The sequence below is a fragment of the Ictalurus punctatus genome, chromosome 2 (assembly GCF_001660625.3).
Source record: "Ictalurus punctatus breed USDA103 chromosome 2, Coco_2.0, whole genome shotgun sequence".
In the NCBI taxonomy this organism is placed as follows: domain Eukaryota; kingdom Metazoa; phylum Chordata; class Actinopteri; order Siluriformes; family Ictaluridae; genus Ictalurus; species Ictalurus punctatus.
In genome coordinates, this window is record NC_030417.2 from 24,959,288 (window position 1) to 24,977,146 (window position 17,859).

Consider the following 17,859-nt stretch of genomic DNA (forward strand, 5'->3'; position numbering starts at 1 on the left):
GTGGTGGTGTTTTCTTTTTCATATCTTACTTTCTTACTTTGGTGTTTTCTTATCCTAATTTTAGGAGTTATGCTTGGTGATATCTGATAATAGAAAATAGCACAAAGACTCATATTTTATTAACCCATATGCGTCAATTAAAAAAAGTTACACATAGGTCCATAGAGGACAAAAATGTCCATCTCCAACGACCATCATAAAAACATTATATACGAATATTTGTTTCCACTTTCAGAATGCTGGTTTGTTTAGGTAATGCCACAGACATTTAGTAAAAAAAAAAAAAAAAAAAAATCATTATTTTCCATACACTACATGCTAAGCAGAATTTTTTTTCTTTGATTATTAGTCTTTTTGATATGTCACTAATTAATAACAGCATTAATTTTGATGCATTCATATTTTTGATGCAGTGTTGGATAAAAAAAAAAACCAGACAAACGAAAACCCTACCACTCAGGTCCATAAAAGACAAAAATGTCCATGTTAAAAAAAAAAATGTCATAGAAATATTATATATTAATATATTTTTTTCCAATTTCACTGACTTCGATTTTTTACCAGCATCAGTTCTGATCATAATTACCAAACATTCATTCATTTTCAGAATTGTAACCCTTTAAATGCTGTCTTCTTTACATAATGAAAAAAATCTTCAAAGCTCAGTAATCTTCTGTGACTCGTATTCATGGGATGGGATTTGTGATTTCCAGTACAATATCATTTCTTTCTTTCAAACTGTTCTCACACACAATTTTCAGTACACAGATACATACAATTATAGCTGCATCATTTATTCAGTTGGTCTGCAGCACTCTATAATACAGCAGAATCAGAGAAAAGTATGTATTTTCCCCCAGAGGCTAAACCTGAGAAAATACTACACGTTTCAGAAATAAAAGAAAAAAAAAATCAATGTTTTGAAACCTTGTCAACAAAATAAAAGCCTATTAACACCGAATGCATGATTTTATGAATAAATCTCATGGGGATTAAATATTGCAGTTTGAATTGGTTTCAATGGGGAATTTTTTGTCCTTAAGATCCTGAGTGTAACTATTTCGTATACCTAGTTTAAAATAGGTTTATGAAAGCAAATGAAGGTGAAATATTTAAAATTCCAATAAAAATACACACTTTTTGCAAAATATATGCTTTGCATTAACACAGACAAAATGATGGGGGAAAAAAATGAAAAAGACACATAAGGGTTAAATGATTATTTGGTAAATGTAATAGGAACACTTGTGTACCTGCTCATTCATGTAGTTATCCATTCAGCCAATCATGTGGCAACAGCTCAATGCATAAAATCATGAAGATACAGGTCAAGAGCTTCAATTAATGTTCATCTCATACATCATAATGTGGAATAAATGGAATCTCAATGTCTTTGACCGTGACTTGGTGCCAAACAGGCTGGTTTGAATATTTCAGAAAGGGTTTCCTTGGATTTTCATATTCATCAGTTTATAGCTTTGCACAGAATGGTGTGGGTGAGTATCATCTCTTTGTCATGGTCATCAAACCATTCCTGAGCAATTTTTGGAGTGTGACAGGGCACATTATCCTGCTGAAAGAGGCCAATGCCATGAAGGGGTGTACTTGATCTGCAACAATGTTTAGGTATGTGGTACGTGTCAAAGTAACATCCACATGAATGCAAGGACCCAATGTTTCCCAGCAGAACATTTCTCAGAGCGTCACACTGCCTGCACTGGCTTGCGTTCTTCACATAGTGCATCCTGGTGCCATCTCTTCCCCAGGTATGTGACACATGTGCACCTGGCCTTCCACATGATGTAAAAGAAAACATGATTCATCAGACCTGGTACCTTCTTCCAGTGCTCCATGGTCCAGTTCTGATGCTCACCTGCCCATTGTAGGCATTTTCGGGGGGTGGACAGTGGTCAGGATAGGCACTCTGACCGGTCTGCAGCTACATAGTCCCATGTGCAGCAAGTGGCGATGCACTGTGTGTTCTGATGTCTTTCTGTGTTCTGATGTCGTAGCCAGCATTAACCTTTTCAGCAATTTGGGCTACAGTAGCTCTTCTGTAAGATCGGACCAGATAGGTTAGCCTTTGCTCCCCATGTGCATCAATGAGCTTTGGGCACCCATGACCCTGTCGCAGGTTCACCAGTTGTCCTTCCTTGGACAATTTTTGGAAGGTACTAATCACTGCATACCAGGAACTCCCTACAAGACCTACCATTTTGGAGATGCGCTGACCCAGTCCTCTTGCCATCACAATTCGGCCCTTGTCAAAGTCACTCAGATCCTTACATTTGCCCATTTTTCCGGCTTACAACACATCAACTTCGAGAACTGACCGTTCACTGGCTGCATAATATATCCCACCCCTTGACAGGTGCCATTGTAACAAGATAATCAATGTTATTCACTTCACCTGTCAGTGACTTTAATATATGGCTAAGGGTTAGGAGGGTTACTTTAAAAATTTATTCAGTTACAGTTACAAAATACTTCATAAAAAATTTAATCAGTAATGTAATCCAAGTATTACAATATGAAAGTAATGTAATCTGATTACTTTTTGGATTTTTCTGTTGGCTTTACTTACTTATGTGACATATGTAAATAAAGTCAAGAGAACAGCAATATGATTTAAAATACTTATTTAGAGTTTATTTTAGAGCTTAAAACCTGTTCAAGGTTTGGATTTGTTTTATCAATGTTTGGACCTGTTTTTTTTTTTTTTTTTTTCTTGGGAGGGGGCTTAATAGCATTCAAAACAGTACTACTATGAATGCAGACTTTAATACACTGAAAAAGACACACCATTAGCATCACAAATATATATCAATAAAATTGGCTTCACTCTGCCCACATTTTAAATTTTTTCCTACATTCTTTTGAATGTCCATGGAATAAAATAAAATGTTAAATGCCATGAGTGTACCTTCTGCCCCTTCTGCCATCATTTCCACATTTGAATGGCCATGCAATACGAAGCAATGTGATAACATGAAATTAAAAATGACCTTATATGGCCATGGGCATCGTTTCGATTCAGGACAGTTATCATTTTCTGCTATTGTCAAGCAACTGTTCGACGCCGTACACAACAGTGCTTAACGTTCTCTGAGAGTAGGCTAATGGTTGTGAGGCAGGAATTTGGTCAATAATTGCTGCAAGCCTTTTAGAATTGACCAGTTGGTGTGTGAGATGGCGGGAATTACAGAGAATGGCGGGAATTACAGCTCATTTCCTTATAAAACTACACTAAGCCTACTTTTTTTTTTTTAAAAGGGTCATCACACCAAACATTTCCTTTGTTTAATTTATTACTGTGTACTGCTCTTTAGTGTATTTTTGTGAATGGAGAAATATTTGATTTCATTACTTTTGAAGGCATCTTATATATATATATATATATATATATATATATATATATATATATATATATATATATATATATATATATATATATGTATATATATATATATGCATTAGACACTAGATTTGAACTGAAATAGGATCGATTCTCAAGTGTGATTCATTTTTCAGATTTTCACATCTCTAATGAAATTCACACTCGCCCTCTAATGACCAAGAACAGAAAATACAACTTACATAAGATGACACTAAACAGGTTTATATGGGATAGAGATTACAACTCACACATGCATATAAAATACTTTAAAATACTACTCATAATACTATTTCACATTGTGTCTACATCAGTAGTTCTCAAGCGTTTTGTAGCCAGGCACCCTTTTAACTGTAAAATAAATTCCATGAACCCTCAGCACAGATTTATTTCATGAACATTATTTAAATGTGCACAGTATTTTGTCTATTTATTAGATCCATAGAGATGTTCTTGAAAATTCCACTGACAGTATATAGATATATAAACAATATTAAGTGAGTCCGATTTGGCCTGTAAAACACCATAAAATTATGATTCCACTTCCATAACCATGGTTAACATTACAATTCAGAACTAAGTCTGACATGATGAACACACTTATTTCTCCCACAGTGTTCTCAATAAACCCTTCAGTTGGTACATACAGCTGTTCTACAACCTCTTGGGCATTACTTGTGCATATTGTAATGTTATATAAACTGGTAATCTGGGCCAAAATCAAGCTCACGTTTCATTTTATTAGCTAGTGCCAGATAGGTGGCAGCAAAAGTAAAGACAATCTGAGTTCACTGGGTTCAAGTTGGAGACGTAGATGAAACCCTCCAACTGGACAAGATTAAGGTTTGATCCTCATCCTGGCCAGGAGAAGTACAGGAAAAGGCTTGCATTAATTGCATGAAGCTTCATTTGCAGGCAAGTTCATTGTACATCATTGCACCTCTTACCAGAAGGCAAAGTTTCTAGAATTTACATAGTGTCATAACGACAAAGAGTAAACAAATCTCATCCAACCATGCACAAAGATTATAAGAGACATTTGACCTTGTTGAAAATGTTTGAATATGACAAATGATGACACAGCTGTTGTCTTGATGTCTTGCCATATAGCTGAGGTCATAGGTTTACACACGCTTTGCAGAATCTGCAAAATGTTAATAATAATAATAATAAATAATAATAAGAGGGATAATAAAACTTGCACTATGTTTTATTTAGCACTGTCCTGATTAAGCTATTTCACATAACAGATGTTCACATATGGTCCACAAGACACAATAATACCTGAATTTACACAAATGAACCGGTTCAAAAGTGTACATACGCTTGATTCTTAATACTGTTTGTTACCTGGATGATCAACAACTGTGTTTATGTTTTGTGAGAGATCTTCATGAGTCCCTTGTTTGTCCTGAGCAGTTAAACAGCCCACTGTTCTTCAGAAAAATCCTCCAGGTCCAGCATTCTTTGTTTTTTTATTTTATTTAAAGCTCTCGTTATTTTTCATTTAGTACTGCCCTTCAGAAGCTACATAAAATATTTACATGTGTCTCAGAAGACTCAATAATAACAATTTACACCGATTATCCTGTTCAAAAGTTGACATCCCCTTGGCTCTTAATGTAGCAAGTTGCCTTCTTGAGCCTCAGTGAATATTTATATCTTTTGTAATAGTTGTGTCCCTGAATTGTCATCAGTGGGAAAAGATGGATCTCAAAATCCTGTTGGAAAAGGGTCAAATGTGTATTCTTTTCATAGGCTTTAAAAAATATGGTTAAAATATAAAATTGATAGGAAAAAACATATTCAGACACTACAAATTACCACCATTAGTACTTTGTTGCGAAGTACTGTTTGTTGGCAGTTACAGCTTAAAGACAACTACTATAAGAAGTAATCAGCTTTTTACAGAATTGTGGTTCAATGTTGGCCCATTCCTTTTTGCAAATTGCCTGCAATTCACCAAGGTTATGAGGGTCCCTATGCTGGAATTGCAATTTCAAAATCCTTCACAGATTTTCAATGGGATTTATGTCAGGATATTAGCTAGCCCATACAAGACCGTGTTGAGTTATTTTGGCTGTATGTTTGGAGTCATTGTTTTGTTGAAACATCTGTCTTCTCCCCAGATTCAGTTTCTTGGCCAATGAGATCCAGTTCTTATCCTGGTACATCAATTCATGTGCTGGTTCATTGTTCCATTCATGTTTCCTTCGATGACATGCAATGCCCCAGTTCTATAAGCAGAGAAGCAGCCCCGTATCATGATGCTCCCACCTCCAGACTTCAATGTGGGTGAGGTGGATCAGACACATTTCTTTCTCCACATGTGACAAGCAGAATTATACCTAGAGCTCTTTTTTGTTTCATCTGACCAGAGTATATTGTTCCAAAAGAGTTCTGATTTGTCCAAAAGATATTAGACATGCATTTCTGTACTTCTGTTTTAGCAGAGGAGTTGTACGTGGGGTGTAGGAATGGATATGATTGTGATGCATTTCATTGCTTATTGTTCTCTGTGTAATTGTTGTTCCTTCTGCTTTCAAGTTGTCCTGCGTCTAGTTCTGAGTAACTGCTGGCTTCGGTCTTACTTTCCTTATCATTATTTCATATTTGCTGTGGCACTGTACCTTTTTCCATTCAAGTGTTGTTTAGTATTTACATTTAACATTAGGAAGCTGCTTCTCCTTCACTATGATTGTTACTTCTTGCATGAAATCTTCCCAACCAGCTGCAACATCATTTATAATAATGAAACTGATTTGTACAGAACAATTTTTGAGCATTTACATCTAGAACTTAGTTTATTTTTATGTAACCGTTCTAGACATAGTGGATATATGCACTGGAAGTATATTAAATACCAATAACATTAATGTACATTCACTTGTTTCCCTCATTGTATGCCATTTTTTTTAACTAGCCCAATGTGATATACAAACCGCCACTATGGTAATTCTGTCTGCTTCTCCTACACTGAAAATGTTCATAGAGCGAGCATAGGGCAGTGTGATTCCTCCCCAATGGACCTTAGCTCTATTGCAGCTCCCATTTTTGACTAGTAAGTGCAATAATAACACTATGGAATCTAAGTGGGGCAAGGAGTACGCTTCCTCACTATCTTGAAAGGCGATGGAACTTTGGTTTTATCTGTCAAATGGCAACATTTCCTTAAAATAGTTGATTATTCAAAAGAGGTCATTTCAGTGGAATTTATAAGAATATTTCACTGGAATATATAATGTATGTGGTTGTTAATGAATCTGTTGAACAGCTCATATGTAAGGTGCCTCTGTGGATGAACTGGTACTGATGTTCTGTATATGAGAGGAAATTGGGCTGTGTCATATGTAAAACATGTAAAAATAAATAAATAAATAAATAAATAAATACATAAATAAATAAATAATGATAATAATGTTTTAAATCATGTAGGTATCAAATCAGGTTATTGTGATGTAAAAAAAAAAAAAAAAAAGTAAACCAAGATAAATCATGTCAAAACTTTATTTGGGGTTTATCAGAATAATTTAATTGATGACAGCTGTATGATAATTACTTTTGAACATGAGATTGAATGTGATTGGTTCATTCTGAACACAGCCACATCCCCAATTATAAAAGGATGTGTACACTTACTGTATGCAGCTAGGTTATCATAACTTTGTTACTTTCCTATTTTCCCCTACAAGGTTTCTGATATGTTATACGTTGTAATTTCACATTGACGGTGGGAAAAGTTCTGACATGATTTATCTTGGTTACATTTTTTTTTTACATCACAAAAACCTGCCATTTTAACAAGGAGACGTATAGACTTATATAGATAATCTAGTTATATGTAGGCAGGAGTCATCTTAGTATTTTATGGAATGGGTGGGAGGGGTTCTCATCCTCCTCGCTTCCACCATGTCCACTGTGTACAGTTTAGCCCCCCAGGACCCAGCCAGACTTTCTAATGATCTTGTTCAGTCTGTTAGTGTCCTTAGCTGAAATGCTGCTCCCCCAGCACACATCAGCATAAAAGATGGCACTCAACAAAACATAGATTAATAGAAAGTTCTCAGCAGCTGGCCCTTCACACCAAAGTACCTCAGCCTCCTCAGGAAGTACAATTTGCTCCAGCCCTTCTTGTACAGCCTGTATTTGTAATGCACAACATCATTGTTGCATTAAATCTGTGAATGGTTCTTGAAACTTTCATGAATAAGGGTCAGGGTCTAAACTTATGTTCTCTCAGCGTGAAGGAAAAGTGATAATAGGGCTCAGGGATTATGCATAAACCGGATAAATGTTTAAAGCTACAAAAAAAAAAGCTCAAGGAAACAGAAAAGTGTAATACCAAACAAAAGCTTATATGACTGGATTTTTGGAAACTACTTTTAAAGATGATGGGTTTTTTTAGAATGGGAAGTTTTAGCAATGCTGAATAATTCCCTGCTAAAAAAAAACCCTAATAGAAACCTTCACAGAAATTCTAATGGTTTCCACTACAAATAGCATTACTATCCATCAGCTGTTGACTATTAAATCCATTACCAAATGGTTTCCATTATGTAGTAGGAGGTATTATGGACATTGGTCCTTAATGGTATCCATTAGACAAACAGTGCCCTCCACTAATATTGACACACTTGGTAAATATGAGCAAAGAAAGCTGTGAAAAATTTTCTTTATTGTTTAACCTTTTGATCTTTTGTTAAAAAAAATCACAATAATACTATGCTCTCATGTATATCAAACAATTACAAACACAATGCAGGTTTATATAAAACAAAAACTTTGTTAAATATAGGTGTGCACCAATTATTGGCACTCATAAACTTATGAGAGAAACATATATTTGAAGTATATTCCCTTTGATATTTTACTTTTTTTTGTACACCTAGGAACTAGGACTAGGAACAGGAAGTTTCACAGGGGTATAAATATGAGGTAACACCAAACTCCCTTAGTCATTCATAGCAATGAGTAAGACCAAGGAGTATAGCTGTGATGTTCAGCAAAAGGTTGCTGACCTTCACAATATGGGAAGTGGCTTAAACAAAATAGCACAAGCATTGAAAATGCCCATTTCCACCATCAGGGCATTAATTAAGAAGTTACAGTGAACTGGAAATGTTATAAATCAACCTGGAATGGGAAGGGTGTCTATATTGTCTCAACACACTGTAAAGAGGATGGTTCGAGTGGCTAAAAAATCTCCAAGGATCACAGCTGGAGAACTGCAGAAGTTAGTTGCGTCTTGGGGTCAGAAAGTCTCCAAAACTACAATCCGAAGTCACCTACATCACCACCTCACCAGAGGTGGTTTTGGCACACACAGAGATCTAGCCATATGGGAAAGTACCTCATGCCCAGGCTTAAATATGGTGGTGCCTCTTTAATGTTTTGGGGCTATTTTTCTGCCAGATGACCTGGATGTTTTGTTAGAATACATTGCATCACAGACTCTATCAAATATCAACAGAGATTCAATGAAAACCTGACTGCCTCTGCCAGAAAGCTTAAAATGGGCCGTGGTCGCATATTCTAATGATCCAAAACATACATCAAAATCAACACATAAATGGTTTACTGACCACAAAATCAAGGTCCTGATATGGCCATACCAGTCCCCTGACTTGAAACCCATAGAAAACCTGTGGGGTGAAATGAAGAGGAGAGTCCACAAGCATGGACTTTGAAATTTGAAGGATCTGGAGAGATTCTGTATTGAGGAATGGTCTCAGATCCCTTGCCATGTATTCTCCAACCTCATCAGGCATTATAGGAGAAGACTCCTATCTTGGCAGCTGTTATGTTGAGAGTTGTATATCAAACATAATGTTACATACATTCTGCACTTCAGTCCTAATTATGTTGAGAGAATCATGCCAAAGATAATATTACATATGGTACACACTTATGTCATTATCTTAACAGGTGAAGGTTAAAAATGGATAATGGTTTATATAATAAAGGTTTGTTGTAATCTGTTGCGTTCCCACACACACACACATACATACACACACACACATGCACACACATAGGACTTCTTTTCCCCAGATGCGTTTGATCATGTTTGTCTTGACACTCGAAAATGACTGAACGATTGAAGAATATATATTATATGCCGTCAGACCCTGGTTTGTATGGTGGCGTTGAGAGTTTGCAAAGAGCTATTGTTCAGAAAATAGGTAAAAGAGCTAATGATACTGAAATAAAAAACTGGTTAGCAGAGCAGGATGTGTACAGTCTACATAAACCAGTATCTACAAAGTTTAAAAGAAACAAGGTTTTTGTAAAGAACATCGATGTACAATGTCAAGCTGATTTAGTCGATATGAGCAACCTGTCAGAGAGTAATGACAACATGAAATTTATGATCACCTGCATAGATATTTTATCCAAATATGCCTGGGTACGTGTGTTACGAAACAAGACCGGACTTGAGGTAACTAAAGCCTTTGATTCCATTCTAAAGGAAGGTAGAGTCCCCAAAAAACTACAAACTGTCCAAGGGAAGGAGTTTTTTAACAAAAATTTTCAAACATTAATGAGAAAACATGACATTGTTCACTTTGCTACGGGTACGGGGTTAAAAGCAAGATGTGGATTGCAATAAAAAGATTTTGTGGGGTTTTTTGTGAGTCATGGTTCAAACAATCATTGATTTTGAAATGATTTTTAACAGCCTCAGATGTTTTAGCGCCCCCTCACCTCTCTGGAACGGTTCCATGAAAAAAACTCATTTGAAATAAAACAGACAGAGACAGAAGTTCTGCCAATGGGATGTGGTTTAATAGCGTTTTTAAAAGCTCCATGTCTACAGAAGGTCATCGTATGTGACAGTGTATGTTGGGAAGCCTGGATATCACACAGCAGCTCACCGCACCGCAGACGATAGTCATGTCCTGGATGTGACATGCAACGCGTAGGTTGGGCCTGATCCTGCAGCTCATTGTACGAGTGAGCATTGCCGTGCTGCCAAATCCCTAAGCAGTTTTCCAGGCTGAGATGTGCCTTCAGGAAGTCACAGCAGACACGAACAAGGTCTCGCATGAGCAGGTAATCAGCCATGGCCAACAGAGCCTGCACATTATCAGTGGTGACTCGAACATCCTGGGTGTAGATGTAGTGGATTATAAACTTCATGATGTTTGGAGATACATTCATGATGGTGTACACCGTCTGATCCGAGCTGCTCCCTTTCGTGAATAAGGCTCTGGAATATCAGGACGAGGAAATATATTTGGAACAACAGTTTGCTCTATAGTCTGGAAATCACGGATTGGAATCCTGATGATGATGATGATGATGATGATGATGATGATGATGTGAAAGCTGTAGTTTGAGAGAGTTTAAACGGAGGGCGTGTCTCTGGCCTGTCAATCAGAGTAAACCTAGCCGATCAAGTGTGTTCACTCAGTACAGTACAAACATGAGATGATGTACAATGTCGATGATGATATTAGCGACCAACTAAAGAGGATCTGTGTATTTACAAACACTGTACGTCAGCGAATTATTATAATCTCAGTGCATCACGAGTTGCTATGGTGATGATGTGAAAGATTTACTGAATTTCCTGTCTAGTTATGAACTGGTTTTATTTTACTCTACTTATTAGCTACTGTATTATATTGTTTTTTTATTACTCAGTTTTCTCTTTTTAGACACATCCTTTCATCCTTCACTCATCTGCTATCTAATTTTGCTCATTCGCTAACACTTTTAAGAATAAATGTGTTTGGGTTTTTCTTCCTTTTACCTGAATTATGGGCTGCGTGCACAGAGGATAATCTTATGGGCCTTGAATTCCCCCTCGTCCACTCTGAGGACCACATCGCACTGCTCCTCCTTCAACCGCATCTCGTTCAGCACACCGCCCAGTGTCATGTGTGCACTCCTCTCTCTCTCAGAACTCATATCCGATCTGTAATTTTCTTCGTAAAAGGCAGTGATGATGATGAGCGTTCACACAGGGCTGTTTTATAAAAACCAGAACTTCTAGAATTCCAGCATCACGGAATTCCAGCATTCTTAGAACCAGCTCATGTCATAGTGAAGGATCTCAGAATCAACGGTAGCTTCTCTTATGTATTTATTTATTTTTGAGGGACATTGTTTTATATTTATTATTATTATTGCTGTACTTTTTATTTATCGGAGAGAAGCCTGTGAAATAATCCCTCTGCTTTACGTCACTAAGCTGTCTCCTCAATCTCCATGACTACATGATTTCATGATTAGTGTTTAATTTAAGTTTCCCAACATCAAACACAGTATATTATAATGACACTGATATTATAATAAGCCTGGAAGCACCACATTCACCTGGCTGAATATATTACAGAACTTTAAAGATGATATTTTTACATTTTTACTTTAAAAAAAAAAGAAAGAAAAAGAATTCTCATTGTTTTAACATACAGCACACCATGTTTCCTTTTGCTGCAATCAGTCTTAACTCTTGAAATGCAAAAGAACTAAACAAAAATAAGAATTGAATAAACCCAGTCATTATATCTAGCAATTAGATAATAAAAAAATATTCTACAGGAGGCTCAAACATGAAGAAAAGAATTTCACATTTAAGTGTCACACAAAAGATTGTAAAAAAAAAAAAAAAAAAAAAAAAAAAATAGAACAGATTACAAGCATCTTTAAAACAATCCTTGAGGTGATGAGTGTGTCCAGTCTACTCAGTTCATGGCTGATGTCATGAACTGAGTAGTTTGGTGTTGTGGAGTACTTGGGTGTATCTGTACATCATTTTGAGAAGAAACTACTTTCTTTGTCAAGAACTACTCAGTTCATGGCTGATGTCATGAACTAAGTAGTTCTTGACAAAGAAAGTAGTTTCTTCTTAAAATGATGTACAGATACACCCAAGTACTCCACAACACCAAACCACTGTATGTTCTGCTTTTCTAGATGCGCACACACTTATTGATGATTAACTTAAACTTTTCATTTAATATTTCAGAAATAACACCTGGAACAATCTTGTGTTGTTGTTGTTTTTTTTCTTCTTACCTGCTAAGACCCCAAGTGCAGGAGGCAGATTCTCAAGTTCACGTTCATCACATTGTGGAGGTTAGCCCTGCGTTTGTATGATCCATCCATCTTCTATACCACTTATCCTTTTCAGGGTCACGGGGAACCTGGAGCCAAACCCAGGAAGCCTACACCCTGGGCAGGGTGACAATCCATCGCAGGGCACACAAACACTACAGACACTTTAGACATGCCAATCAGCCTACCATGCATGTCTTTGGACTGGGGAGGAAACCCTTGCAGCACGGGGAGAACATGCAAACTCTGCACACACAGAGCAGCGGGAATTGAACCCCCAACCCTGGTGGTGTGAGGCGAATGTGCTAACCACTAAGCCACCGTGTGCCCCTGTTTGTATGATGTTTAATGTAACAGCCGCACAAGTTAATGATGTTAATCAGTTTTTTCTTCTGTGTTTAATATTACACCGTGATGTACTCACCCAGTGTTTCTGTTTACACCCATACGTCCGTTGCAGCCAGTCGATGTCTTTTCTAACCCTGTAATAACCAGAACAAAAACGATCATATCGTCTATCTAAACATCTATCTACAGTATATATTCATATTCCTCAACAATACACACATACCTTTCTCTGTTCTTCTTCCCTGTGTGTGATGGGGGAAAACGTGACAGTGTTTTAGAATAGAAACTGGTCGTGTTTAGAGCATGCAAAAGTACTAAACCGATCTGGCTGTAAATACACGGAGTCAGAGACTTTTTAGTTTTGTTACTGATATGACAATAGAATGAGAAAAAAGTACACAGACCAGCTACATCTGATCACACACTGTTTGTAGTACTGTGTTTGTAGATTATACTTACAGAAAGCAGATATTTGTAAAGCAAGGCAGCACACAGCAAAGACGCATTCAGTCGGTAGGAGATCCACCATACGCTGGCCAGTTTCTATTTCTAATTATAATTGGAAAAGAAAAGAAATTGTAGTTCTGTACGTATATACATTAAAATGGACTGGTTTCAATAACATTTTTGCGATTAATATGTCAGTAATTTCACACTAATGTTTTTACAGTGATCATGGACTATAGAGCTCACTCATGTGCTTTTAGGATCAGCTCCACTAATAACGCAACCACGTTCACAAGGACCACCACCACTCAGCCAAACATGAACACAAACAAATGGGATAAAACTGTAACACAAAGACATGACATTTAGACATGACATAAAACATACAATTTTCCCTTTTAACTCAGTTTGCTGTGTTATAAATATAGAATAACGGTATTTTATGGCCTGAATTTAACTCGTACATATCCTTATTGAGAAGATATTGAAATATCTTCATACTTTGACAGAAAATAATTTTGTACTTACGTCACTGTGTCCCAGTGCTTCTGGAGTCAGATTCTGGACCTGTGGCGATTAAAACGAAATCAGTGAATTTATGAGATCTGTGATAGTAGAAACAAAACATGTGCCTTTCTATTTAATCCAGTACACGTTTTCCAATTCCATATAAATAACAATGCACTAGTGCAGTGGTTTTTAGAGGCCGCCAGGGGGCGCCCGGGGTGCCTCAACAATTTGGGGGGAAAAATAAATAAATGTATGTTTCGGGGATATATTCAGAAGTCTGTATTATTAATGTGTTTTAAAGACATCTTGCAAAAGGGGGGCCTCGGTCAAATTTTAATGCCATTTGGGGGGCCTTGCCCTGGAAAAGTTTGGGAACCCCTGCACTAGTGGCACCCCAAACCTGCACAGCAGTGGTAATTGAAGCTGGTCAAAATCAGACCCTTTCAGCATGACATTCACAACTATGCACATGGACGTCACATTTCTAGCTGTCTAACCCATTAAATTACTCATATCTACTGATGAATAGCTTTATGAATTATAAAACCACTCGGAATGATTAGATACAGGCGGACCGTTCAAGACGCTTTGGCCAGACATTTCAAAGATGCCAACACTCCAGAAATGTGCTTACAGAGGCCACATTATGAAGCTCTTGAGGTTCCTGTTATATCTATAAATATTAAACGGTTTGTATTTGAGCTGAATTTGCTGGAACGCCCACTCCTGAGAAGATTGGCAACTGTCTTGGAAGGCTCTCCATCCTTCTCACTGGAGAATGGTGAATTTCAATTATAACCCTTCACAGATTGATTAGCAGCAATAAGTTGCTTCTCTGAGGCCATAGCTGATGTCCTTTCTTCTTGGCATGATGCGCTCCAGAACACCAAACTGCCATAAGTTCTGCTTTTACAGAGGTAGTCACACTTCTTGATGTTTCTTGATATTTCATCTGTAACACCTGGCTGTTTATTACTCTATTAATGATCATGGAAGTAGGAAGGGTGTATTTATTTTCCCCCCACTTGGTTTCTGAATTTTGGTTTACGTTTAGGGGAAAAAAATACTACGTATTGAAACCTGTTGTATTTTTTTGATTATCATCATCTAAGGTTATTTATTTGTTTATAGAAGTTGGTGAGGTTCACACAATTGTTATTTAACTCCTGAAAATAAATAAAAATACAATTGAAAGAGGGTGTACTTTCTTTTCCCCCATGGCTGTAGTGATCGTAAATGTTATGGAACATTCATAAGAACAATCTCCAGGACAGAGGAGTTTCCAATTTCTGGCTTCTTTTATATATTTTTCTCTTTAACTTCAAGATGGTAAGGGAATGACCGTGTATAGCTCCTATAGAATACAGTGGATGTAAAAATTTACATACCCCTGTTAAAATGGCAGGTTTTTGTGATGTAAAAAAAATTAAACCAAGATAAATCATGTCAGAAACTTTTCTACCTATATTGTGAAATTTTAACCTATTAATTAAAGTGAAACACAATAAGAATCCTTTTAGGGGGGAAAAATGAAAAAAACCCCACCTAAATAACTTGGCTGCATAAGTGTGCACACTAAACTAAAATAATACTTAGTTGAAGCACCTTTAGATTTTATCACAGTATTCAATCTTTTTGGCTAAGAGACAATCAGTTTGGTACATCTTGACTTAGCAATATTTTGCCATTCTTCATTGAAAAAGCATTCTGCACAGCGCTATCCAGGTCATCACGCAGATTTTTGATTGGATTTAGCTCTTGACTGGTGTTGGTGAAGCCATTCCTTTGTTGATCTGGAGGTTTACTTTGGGTTGTTATCAAGTCTTCTCAGTTGGCATAGAGGTGAGGATGGGTAGAAAGTGGAGGGCCCAGGAGGCAGTCGACCAGGCTGAAGCTCGGTGTGGCATAGTGTGCTGGTGGGGACAGTGGTGTCAGGACATGCAGGGCTTGGCTGGATCCAAAGACCTTGATACGATAAGGCCCGGGGAAAGGACAGCCGTCAACTGGTCCAAGAAGAAATTCGAGCAAAGGTGGAGGAAAGATGCATCAGCAGGATGGTGGGGATCCAACAAGAAAGGGCATGGACTCGATGGGAACAGGTAATGGATCGAAAGATCTTGTGGTCAGAGTTGTGGAAAGCGGAGCCACATCAGATCCATTTCTTTATCCAATCAGTCTATAATGTCCTCCCCACCCCAACCAACCTCTTTTCCTGGAGCCTGACAGACACCCCTACATGCCCTCTGTGCCAAAGAAGAGGATCCCTGGTGCACATTAAGTTGCTGCCCTAAAGCCCTGGGAGAAGGACATTATCGGTGGCACTACAACCAGGTGCTAGGGGTTATCACAGAAGCCATCAGCACAGGGATCTCTCTCAGTAGGCACGGGCAGACAGCACAGCGCTTGATCGCATTTGTTAGGGCTGGAGAGAAACCACCACGGAGCAGGAACGCAGCAGAGGGACTTTTGGCAACAATCCGGGACGGGCAGCTAAAGGTCGACCTGGGAAGGCAGCTCAAATTCCCAAAAACCATTGCCACGACCAAACTTAGGTCTGACATGGTCCTCTTTTCAGAATCATCAAGGCAGGTGGACCTATTGGAATTGACTGTGCCCTGGGAGGACAGAATGGAAAAGGCGATTGAACAGAAGAGGGCCAAGTACAAGGAGTTGGCAGGTGAATGCCATAGCAGGGGATAGAAGACCCGCTGCCATCCCATTGAGGTTGGCTGTCGAGGGTTTGCTGGCCAGTCGCTCTGCAGGGCCCTCAAGCTTCTGGGACTCAGGGGACTGCACAATAAGCCATCAGGAACATCACTGATGCCGCTGAGAAGGCATCTAGATGACTATGGATCAAAAGGGGTGATCCGTGGACCACACAAGCTTGATACAGTTTGACTGGAATTCCGGCTGTGATTTTCATTTTGAGTATTGCTCTGGTCTGATGATCTTAAATTTTCATACAACTGGTTGACTGCATCGATTAGATCAGGGTTTAATTGTACTGAATGACCATGTTCATTTAGGTTATTTTGTAACTCTGACAGACACTGATTTAATTCAGAAAATATGTCATATGGCGTCACCGGTGTGTTTAATACGTTGAAATTTGTACTCTGATTAGGTTTCTGACTAACAACCTGGTGTGACGGAATTAAACTTTCATTCAGCCGGTTGATCGCTTCAGTTAAACATGGGTTCGGGGTTGTGTACGGATCATGATGTAACAGACCATTTGAAGAACTCTGGTTTCCATCATAACTGAAATCATAAGGTAATGGAGTATTTTCGGTTCTCATTTTTTTAGTCTCTGTATCCGAACTGCATTTCGGACGTTTCTATATCTATTTATAATTTATAATACAAGTTTATGATCACTGTGAGGCATCTATTCAAATTTTCAAGTATGCTGTACAGTAAAGGGACAAATTCCGTACTTCGATCAGATTGAAATGTATTATCAAGCTGTCCAAAGTTTTCCAATAAAGCAGTCTTTACTTGGAAGAATTCATTCCACGCTGTGCAGATCTCCTGTAATTCGAGGTCGAGTTGAATGTTGGCTTCGGAGTTGAATTCCTCTTGTTCTTCTATAGCACCACCATTTTCAAAATCACTCGTATCTATAAGTCACAGAACATGTGAGAGAGCTTTTTTTATTTACATTTTTTAAAAAATTTATTTATTTTTTGTGCTGGGGCAAATAGAAGGTAAAATATACGTCAACTCATCTGAATTTTCACCATCATCACCAGTGATAGTCACGATGTCCTCAACTTCTGAAAATGACACAAACACTGGATGTAGCATTTTAATTTCTTTTTCTGTGGGTGTGTGCACATGTTTGTGCGTGTGTATGTGTGTATGTATGTGTGTATGTGTGTGTGTGTATATGTATGTGTGTGTGTGTGGGAACGCAACAGATTACAACATACCTTTATTATATAAACCATTATCCATTTTTAACCTTCACCTGTTAAGATAATGACGGTTGGTGATGACCTACATCTGTTAAGATAATGACGGTTGCTAATGACATAAGTGTAGACCATATGTAATATTTTCTTTGGCGTGATTCTCTCAACATAATTAGGATTGATTGA

General features: G+C 37.7%; 1 long non-coding RNA gene across 1 annotated transcript; it reads right to left on the bottom strand.

Moving 5' to 3' along the window:
- Positions 1–10,155: 10,155 nt before the first annotated feature.
- On the bottom strand, positions 10,156–17,659 carry LOC108278295 (uncharacterized). The gene is made up of 9 exons (XR_001815304.3): positions 17,258–17,659; positions 13,778–13,816; positions 13,496–13,592; positions 13,262–13,351; positions 13,026–13,044; positions 12,879–12,936; positions 12,416–12,571; positions 11,148–11,322; positions 10,156–10,761 (listed from the first exon to the last, which is right to left on the bottom strand). It is a non-coding gene; the product is annotated as an uncharacterized LOC108278295 (long non-coding RNA).
- Positions 17,660–17,859: the final 200 nt, after the last annotated feature.